The sequence below is a fragment of the Alosa pseudoharengus genome, unplaced genomic scaffold (genome assembly GCF_046254945.1).
Source record: "Alosa pseudoharengus isolate Yale_2024_CS ecotype anadromous, Long Island Sound unplaced genomic scaffold, YU_APseudo_1.1 YU_APseudo_1.1_scf_11, whole genome shotgun sequence".
NCBI lineage: Eukaryota > Metazoa > Chordata > Actinopteri > Clupeiformes > Clupeidae > Alosa > Alosa pseudoharengus.
In genome coordinates this window covers 4,773,187-4,782,619 of record NW_027468576.1, presented here as the reverse complement: position 1 = coordinate 4,782,619, position 9,433 = coordinate 4,773,187, and the positions used below count along the sequence as shown (strand labels likewise).

Below are 9,433 nucleotides of genomic sequence, written 5' to 3'. Positions count from 1 at the left end.
TAACCATAGGCCTATTTAAGTTAACGACTTGGTTGTCGTGAGAACACGATTCATTAGCGCTTGCAGTGTTCGGCCGTAGGCTATGCCTACGTGCGCACCTGCCAGGCTACTCAGCTAGACAAAGAATTCACCCTGTATATTTACTCCAAGTTGGCCTACCATAACTTACCAACTACACTGTAGACCATAAACTGGCTATTTATATGACCAAATGTATTTGTTCAACTTTATGAAGCAGAATTACGCACTACTTGGAACACATTTTTGTTGGCAGGAGAGAGAATGACAGCGATTAACAAATTGCACTTGTTGCTGGTTACCAATAAATACTATATAGGCCTATTTTTTTGCAAACAACAAAAACAGAAAGGATGGAGACAGCAAAGCTAGAGATGGGCAGGAACAAGGCCAATTGGTAGAAATGCTTGTCAAAACGTTAGGAGCTGGATGTGTGGATGAATGAAGCACAAGTATTTATGCTAAGCATGCACACTGTTTAAAGTTAGGCTACTCGGTAAACTACAAGTAAACCAAAGTTAAATTTAGCTTTTTTAGGGATGGATAAAGTTGACCAAATGGATATAGGCTGCGTGAATAAAGTAGGCTACTTTGTTGCTCCAACCCTTCCAACGTTAATGGGGACGAATGTTGACATTTTCCGTATTTTGCGTGAGAAACCCGGGAAATCTCCCTAGGCCTATTTTCATTGTTCAATGCTGACAGAGCTATGGAACAAAAGAGAACGTTATTTGGCGACAGAAATCAACAATCAAACAAGCCACTTTGATTTTTTGCTGTTTTCATTAATACAAAAGATCCCAGATAGCACATTAATTTTGGCCCAAATTTGGCCCAAAACTGGCTTGGCATTTTGGCAGAGTTTTGGAGGGATGTACGGCCCATATATGGCCCAAATTAGGCAAGCCAGAATCAAAACAAAAGGAGGCCAAAACTCACCCAAAACCAATTGTGCCATTCCAAAATATGGCCATAACCATCCCAAAGAGAGCCCAAAATCCCCAAAATCCAGCCAAAAAGTAGCCAAAACTGACCCAAATTGAGGCCATAAGTATGCCAAATGATTGCATCTACATTGAAACTCCACTTGAAAATCTTTAAATTTATTTAATTTTGCATTTTGCAATATGTCTACATTAGTTTTATACATTAATTGCTATGTCCTAGTGCACAAGGCTCATACTGTTAAATTAGCCTATATGTCAAAAGATATTTTTACAACAAAAAAAAACCCACAAAGATTAAATGCATTTCATTGGGATTTGTATTTATTAAGTCATATCAGCATACTTATTACTGTAAACGGGTCGACTGTTGGCAGAGCAAACAGAATTTCTTCTCACAGCATCTGAAATTGACAACATACACACAAAGACAAAAGAAACACAATTACTAAATCTACTCTTTAAATAGCCTTGGAAATTGTTTAGTGAAGTTTAATTCAGATGCAGTCATTGAGTGTAGGGTAAAAATGAGGTTGTATTAGGCCTACAGTGATTGAAACTTACCCATTACTTATGCCTTAAGGTGCAGCTCCACTGAATGCCTTATGCACTGAAAACAGAAGAGAAGAAAGGGAAATAAGTGGATGTGTCCATTGATATAAGTCTGTCTGTGTTTTAAAAAAGTTGGCCACCTGCAGAGCATATAGGTTAACATGTTAACTAGCTACTTAGCTAGCTATATTAGGGCAAAATTAGGCTTTATTGCCATGATAAAAACTTACCCATTTATACTGCTTGCTGCAGATTTTCTCTCACAGCATCTGAAATTGACAACATAAACACAAAGACAAAAGAAACACAATTACTAAATCTACTCTTTAAATAGCCTTGGGAATTGTTTGTGAAGTTTAATTCAGATGTGGTCATTGAGTGTAGGGTAAAAATGAGGCTCTAGGCCTACAGTGATTGAAACTTACCCATTACTATTGCCTTAAGGTGCAGCTCCACTGAATGCCTTATGCACTGAAAACAGAAGAGAAAAAAGGGAAATAAGTGGATGTGTTCATTGATATAAGTCTGTCTGTGTTTTAAAAAAGTTTACCACCTGCAGAGCATTTAGGTTAACATGTTAACTAGCTACTAAGCTAGCTATATTAGGGCAAAATGAGGCTTTATTGTCATGATAAAAACTTACCCATTTATACTGCTTGCTGCAGCTCCACTGAATGTCTTATGCACTGAAAACAGAACAGAAAAAAGGGAAATAATTGGATGTGCAATATTGGATGTGTTCAGTGATTTAAGTTTGCCTGTGTTTCACAAGTTTGCCTTTAGATTAACAAGCTAACGTTAAATAGCTACTTAGCCAGTAGGCTACGTTACAAATACTGTAATAAAAAGACGTGTTGTCGATAAATAACGTTTGCATAGTGGGCTGTTACAAAGCTATTCACCAAAACGAAGCTAGTAGTCATATATGTTATAGAGCTATGTAAAACCACGACTATATTTGTATACAATTCAGACGTTTATTTAAAGACAGGAAAATGTTCTTACCGTCTGTGATAGTGCTGGAGTTAGTGAAGTACTAGACGTCTCTTCTAGAGAAAATTCCCGGTCTTTGATCAGTCTTCTGGCAAACCACAAGGACGCCAAAACGCACCTGCATACGTCAGTAAACCGTCCCGCTATTTGCCCATTCATCTGGTTAACCCATAGACAGTAAAAGAAATGGACGAACAGACTCCGTCGTTTTCAATGGGAGGGCACTGAGTCAAATAGAACGATTTTTCAGTTGGTCCCCCCAGTACTGCGCAGACTCACACTTAACTTCGTGACGTTAGCCATCAAACTGAATCTTGTAACTCATATGATAGATACACAGAAATTCTTCTCACACTTCCTTCGCCTTCAAAATGTATGTATTATTAATATCATCCTCACCAAGTCGTGTTAATGTTGAAGCTACCACACATGATCATCTTCAAAAACAGTCATGCTAAAACAAAACAAAAAAGTTATAGCCTTGAAGCTAATCTTCTTTCCACTTTTCCGACCTACGGTCAATCCATCTAAAACCTCTGAAATGATTAGTGCCGTTTAAAAAAAAAATAGGTTTACTTTTTTATTATTATTAGGTTGCCTCTGTGTAATGCTTTACCTTACATACGGTCGTGTATGCTAGGTTTTGTTTATGAGTTACCGTCATAGACAGTAAGGTGGACTGAGCTTCTTATCCAAACAATACGGTTATCTCCCTACGGCGCGAAAGAGAGATTACGTCAAAGCTAGCTTCCCTCCAACCGAACAAGCTAACCATTCTTCTTACGGGTAACCAACGTTACGGACGAGGTAGTGGAGTCTGTTTTGCCTTTGTAGTGTTTATGTAGATTACACAGAAGCTACAATATCGGCACAGGATATATGTTATATGAAGTTATGGTATTTCAAAAAAATCATAGAATGAATGTACTTCTATGGGAGTTAGCAGAGAGGTGGTCCCTCCAGCCTACGTCGATTCTTCTACTTCCGGGAATTCGCCTGCCCCCTTGGGTTAACCAGACATATGCCATAACTAGTTATCTACCGCTGGCGCCTTTTTATCTATTATGGTAAACCACAATCTTGCCACAGTTCAGCCGAAAGCATTTACTTTGCCGCTTCTATGCCAAAACAAACCCAAAAATACCAAACATATGCCAGACTTCAGCCAAAACGTGTGCTATCTGGGATGGGTGACCCTCCCTCCTAGACAAAAAAAAGTTAGGTGACCCTCCCCTCATCAAAGAATAAAAAGACATGACCCTCCCCTATTTTCCTCCGGTGGCCCGTTTATAAATAACGAACGGTCCCTAACCAGGGTGCAACATTCAAAGAGTTAGGTTAGTATGGCAAGCGATTTTATCATTTACCCGCTAAGTTTGACTATCTGGAATTAACATTGTCAGGGCTGCCAACTTTTCAAAAAACCTTGGAGTGAGATTTGGTGGGGCCAACCAAAATTTTGCTGCATACATTTTTGTTTGGCTCATTCAGCATTATACCGTACAGTAAAAAAAACGTACATCAGTGGTTCTCAGGTGTAGGGACCAGGCATGGACGGATTATGTGCTATCGGGCCCCTGGGCCCAGATGTATTAAGGGCTCCCCACTAATTGTCGCATATGTGGAAGGGGGGTTTGGGGGTACTCCCCCAGAAATTTTTGAATTTGTTTAATGTGATTTCCTGTATTCTGGTGCATTTTGGGGATGGGCAATACTAAATTCAATCAGATTCATAGCCTACATCCTGATGTGTTGATATTGAGGCAATGATTCCATGCAAAGGCTTGGGCTTCAGGGCCCCCTGACACCTTGGGCCCCTGGGTCTGGGCCCGGAAGGCCCATGCAGTAATCCATCCCTGGGACCAGGGTCCCACATGAACATTGGTATCAAAGGGATCTAGCCTACTTGAGGCATTGTGAAAGTGGATGGGACATTTCAGCGGGGGGTATGGGGGTCCTCCCCCAGAATTTTTTTTTTGGACTAGATGCAATTTCCTCAATTCTGGTACATTTTAACAGGTTATTTACATACTTCTATATAACAAAATAAAGCCAGCCTACGAAATTAATAAAAAGTAAATCATGCATAATTTAAAAATAACTCAATAGGCTACTTGGCTACGCAATAAGGTTTCCATTACAGCACCGCGGACGTTCAATGAACGCATGAAAGCGGATGGTTTGTTTAAAATCCCGACACTCTTTCAACTACATGGAACGCAACAGTGATCATCAAATACCTTCCCAGATTTCAGTGCCCATCAGTCCCAACATTTAACAATATAATCAAACAGTCCAAAAGTAAATTAAATATCAAACTAAACCGAAAATGTCATGCTTTTGAAGGCCTACCAGTATGCCGCTCCAAGAAATGCATGTCTCAAAATAAAACTTGCATAAGAAATAAAGGGCTGTCTCGAATACAATCCTGCCCCTAAAGGCCTGTACTTTGTCTTAAGACCCCGGCCATAATTTGAGGATTTACAGTATCTAAGTAGACAAACTGGCTTCAGATATCCAACAGAGTGAATAGAGATTGTGCAGTCTTAGCTGTGGTTAGTAACGTGATGCTGTTAATGGGGAGTTTTACATAGCCTAGCGTAAACCTATAGGTTATTATTTATTTGGCGTACCTATAAGGCTTTTTACCTTATCAAAAGTGATCTCTTCAACACTGCGGGGGATTTGGCACTTGTCACTGTGTGTGTGTGTGTGACAGAAGCAGAATGGGAGAATGCGTGTAACAAAAAAAAAAAAAGTTTATGAGCGATTTACGCGCAAATGGGAGAATCCAATGAAAATGACAATGAAGCACTAAACAGATGCTGAAAACAGCACTGGTATTTCGCACGGCAAAAGTGTGTGTGTGTGTGTGGGGGGGGGGGTCCAAACTAACAATTTTAAAAAGCTATTTTGCACTTCAGAATTATAACCATGCACACACAGGTGGAATAGTTATGGTGATATTGCAATAAGTTCACAACATATGCTACATTTCACAGTTCAGAAATGTTCAAAAATGTGTGTACATTTCAGCACTCCATGAAATTATGCAGAAGTGGTCACCTGTGTTATTCAGCTAGTTTATTTAAGATAATATATTGGTCATTGTAATGGCCATAGCCTACATGCTATTCCTTTTTCAGGATGTACCCATATCTGCATGATGTGAATGTTTGCATATGGCTTATGTCAGGCTTTATATCAATATTTGTGTCTCGTTATTTTCTTCATATTTTTGCATTAATGTCACAAGGAAGCATGCCAATATATATTCATTTATCTGTAATGGGATTGGCTGGAACCTGACAATATAAGAACCATGATAGTGGGATAATCTATGGCTGAGCAATTTACAAAAATGTATGTAGGCCTACTGACAAATAGTTTACATTAGAATACATTATAATTTCGCCCCAATGAGGCTATGTAGAAATGTGTTGCAATTTCAAAACCGAATTACTCAGGGACCACTTATTGCACAGAGGCATGCTTTATATCCTCGTATTCGGTAGGTTTGCTGTTTATTGTGAAATAGGGTTTTCCAGGGTTAGTGAAATATTAAACCGAGAGTAATGGGTAAATGCAAATATGATTAGCCTAAATTGCACGTCGGTTCAATGTTAATTCTCTCGCGAACCATTTATCACAGCAACTTGTCGCCAATATCATTGGAAAGCTTAGATTCCGCACGTTCACGTGATGTGTGATATCATGTATAGGTTTAGTTTAGTTGAACCTCATCTGCCAGGTATTTGACCTACCAGGTTGACACTTCAGCGTGAAAAATACTCAATAATACTCAAAGCATACCTGAAGCCGGGGAAATGCGGGGGGGATGCGCCTGGGATGGCTTCTGAAGTAGCATCGCAAATGAGAGAAAATTTAGAAAATTCCACAGACAGGGGGTGCTCTTGAACCCTCTCACCGTCTCTGAAAGCATAACCGTGGCTCAACAGGTAGCCTAGATCTATAGATAGGCTAAACTCATTTTTCAGGCATCTGACCGACCGGGTTGACACTTCAGCTAGCGTGAGAAATCGGGGGTGTGGCGTGTGAGCGTGTGAAACTAATCAAATGCGTGTGTCTCACGGCCAGTGCGTGAGAGTTGGCACCTATGAATCATTGTAGATATCAACAACGTCTTTCTGACTAGTCGCAATTACATTTTGGATAGTTGGAATTGTCATTCAAGATATCTGTAACGTAATTGTGACTAGTCGAAACGTCAGATAGAGATATCTGTAATTTAGTTTTGACTAGGCAAAACTGAATTACAGATATCTGTCATCACCACGTCATTGAAAACAACATTCAACTCGTCACACATCTTAAATGGCAATTGCAGATATCTTTAATTCAGTTTTGACTAGGCAGAATGAAAGGTGAAGATATCTCAAACGTCATTATGACTAGTGCAAATTATTGTGCAAGACGTTGCTCTTTAGTTCCGTAGCAGAGCCCGTCTAGATTTCTAGAGCCCATCTACTTAGACATTCTGTCAGCTAATTTCCCCTCCTCAACATAAACGAAGAAAAAGTGGGCTTATTTCCTTATTTCTATGAATGGAAGAAGAATAAGCATGCTGTAATGTCGTAGCCTACATAAATTAGTAGGCTAGGCTACTAAATGCGCCAGCACCATCTACAGGAAATTCCATTCATAATGGTGTTGCCTGTAATCGAAAAAATCAAAGCAACATTGAATCATCAATTCTTGCTGCCAGCTCCTGTCTTGTATAGGCTGCAGCATTAAAAAGACGATAAAAAACTCCTTCGCCCTCTGGCTGCTCTGACATGGTCCTAATTAGTGCTAATTACAAAGTTAACAGTTAACAGGTGCTATGTGATTTGATGATTTGAACAACAACACTCTCTTCTCGCGCCTAAAGTATGCGGGCCTAATTTGCATAGCAATACAGATATCTCTAACGTCATTTCGCCTAGTCAAAACTCTAATTCAAGATATCTATAATTACATTTTGACTAGGCAGAATGAAAGTTATAGATATCTCCAATTTCAGATATCTCTAATCAAAACTTATTCAAGATATCTATAACTTGATAATAGATATCTACAATCAAATTATGACTATCCCTAACTCCAGTTTGAGATATCTACAACGTCATTTTGACTAGTCAAAATTCCATTTACAGATAGCCTATCTACAATGTCATTTCGCCTAGTCAAAACTTAATTCAAGATATCTGAAAAGGAACATGTGTAGTGAATGTGACCGGCATAATTCACCTTTGTTATTAAGTGTGGTTCTACACACCGTTCATATTAAACACAGCACTTTGTTCTGTCTGTAGTTACTTCATGTAAGTATAACTGTTCAGGGATCGCGGTCCCTTTAAATGTTATGAATGTGTGATGACGTGTAGCCCCATGCCTGTTTTGTTGCTGGACAGCGCCATTTTTGATTTCAGTGTTTTTTCCTATCTAAATAAACGACACACGCATTCGTGTGCTCAACGTGAGAAATTGTCTCTTGCGATTTACTGCAATTTCCACACTGGTGACCCCGACGTTAGTCTGCTGGACGTATCCAGAGACACTACACGACCATGACCGCAAACGCTGTTACCCTCAAACTCCCCGAATTCTGGGAATCGTCGGCGTCGGCATGGTTTGCCCAGACTGAAGCGCAGTTCGCGTTGCGTGAGATCACCGCGGATACAACAAAGTACTACTACGTTGTGTCGGCTCTCGGAAATTCAACAGCATCCAGAGTGGTGAGTCTTCTTAAAAACCCTCCGGAAACTGAGAAGTATATAGCACTCAAAGCCCACCTGTTGAAAACTTTTGAACTGTCAGACGCTGAGAGAGCCAGCAGGCTTTTCTCCCTTCAAGGACTGGGTGACAGCAAACCATCTGAGCTCATGGACCGTATGCTGGATCTCTTGGGTGAGCACAGACGCGATTTTCTTTTTATCCAACTTTTTCTGCGTCAGCTGCCTTCCCAAGTCAGGGCTGCACTAGCCAACACCACAATCACTGACTGTCGGAGGCTGGCTGAAGAGGCTGACAAATTCTTTTTCCCGCACACATCGCTCCTGTGACGCTGGACGACTCCACACTCATCGCTGCAACCACTTCTCGTCGGCAGCAGTCTTCTGGCCCCCAACAGTCTTCAGGCTTGTGTTTTTATCATGCCAAGTTTGGACCCAAGGCTAACAAATGTCGTTCGCCATGCAGTTTCGGCGGGTCGGGAAATGCCAGGGCCGGCGCTCAGTAGTGGCCATGAGCGTCGGCCGCGTAGGCAGGCTGCTTTTCATCCGTGACAGCATCTCCGGACGACGTTTCCTGTGTGACACGGGAGCACAGAGGAGCGTCCTGCCTGCATCCCGTTTGGACATGGTGACTGACAGCCACGGCCCCCCTATGGAAGCTGCCAATGGTAGCCCCATCCGCACGTATGGAACGAGGTACGTTGAATTGTGTTTCGGAGGACAGTGGTTTGGCTGGGACTTTGTTACAGCAAAGGTTGCCGTTCCCCTCCTCGGAGCCGATTTTCTGTGTGCACAGGGACTGTTGGTAGATGTAAAGAACCGCCGTTTGATTGACGCCGTCACATTTTGTTCTTATACGTGCACGCTCAGCGGGACTGACTCCATACGACTGTCTAGCATGCTCTCAGCCTCAGATGACTTCCACCGTCTACTTGCCGAGTTCCCAGCGCTCACTCAGCCCACTTTCTCTGCATCCGCCGTGAAGCATGGTGTGGAGCACCATCTCGCCACTACTGGTCCACCCGTCTACGCCCGCGCTCGGCGCCTCGACCCGACCAAGCTTGCCGTTGCAAAGGCTGAATTTGCAAACATGGAACGCCTGGGTATAGTCCGTCGATCGATCCGACAGCCCGTGGGCATCACCCCTCCACATCGTCCCCAAACCGGGCGGCGGCTGGCGCCCGTGTGGCG

The 9,433-nt window shown here is 41.7% G+C and overlaps 1 long non-coding RNA gene across 1 annotated transcript; it reads right to left on the bottom strand.

Annotated features, from left to right (window-relative positions):
* Positions 1–1,280: 1,280 nt before the first annotated feature.
* Positions 1,281–3,020, bottom strand: LOC143114359 (uncharacterized). The gene is made up of 6 exons (XR_012984904.1): positions 2,520–3,020; positions 2,158–2,200; positions 1,940–1,985; positions 1,745–1,783; positions 1,527–1,572; positions 1,281–1,366 (listed from the first exon to the last, which is right to left on the bottom strand). It is a non-coding gene; the product is annotated as an uncharacterized LOC143114359 (long non-coding RNA).
* Positions 3,021–9,433: the final 6,413 nt, after the last annotated feature.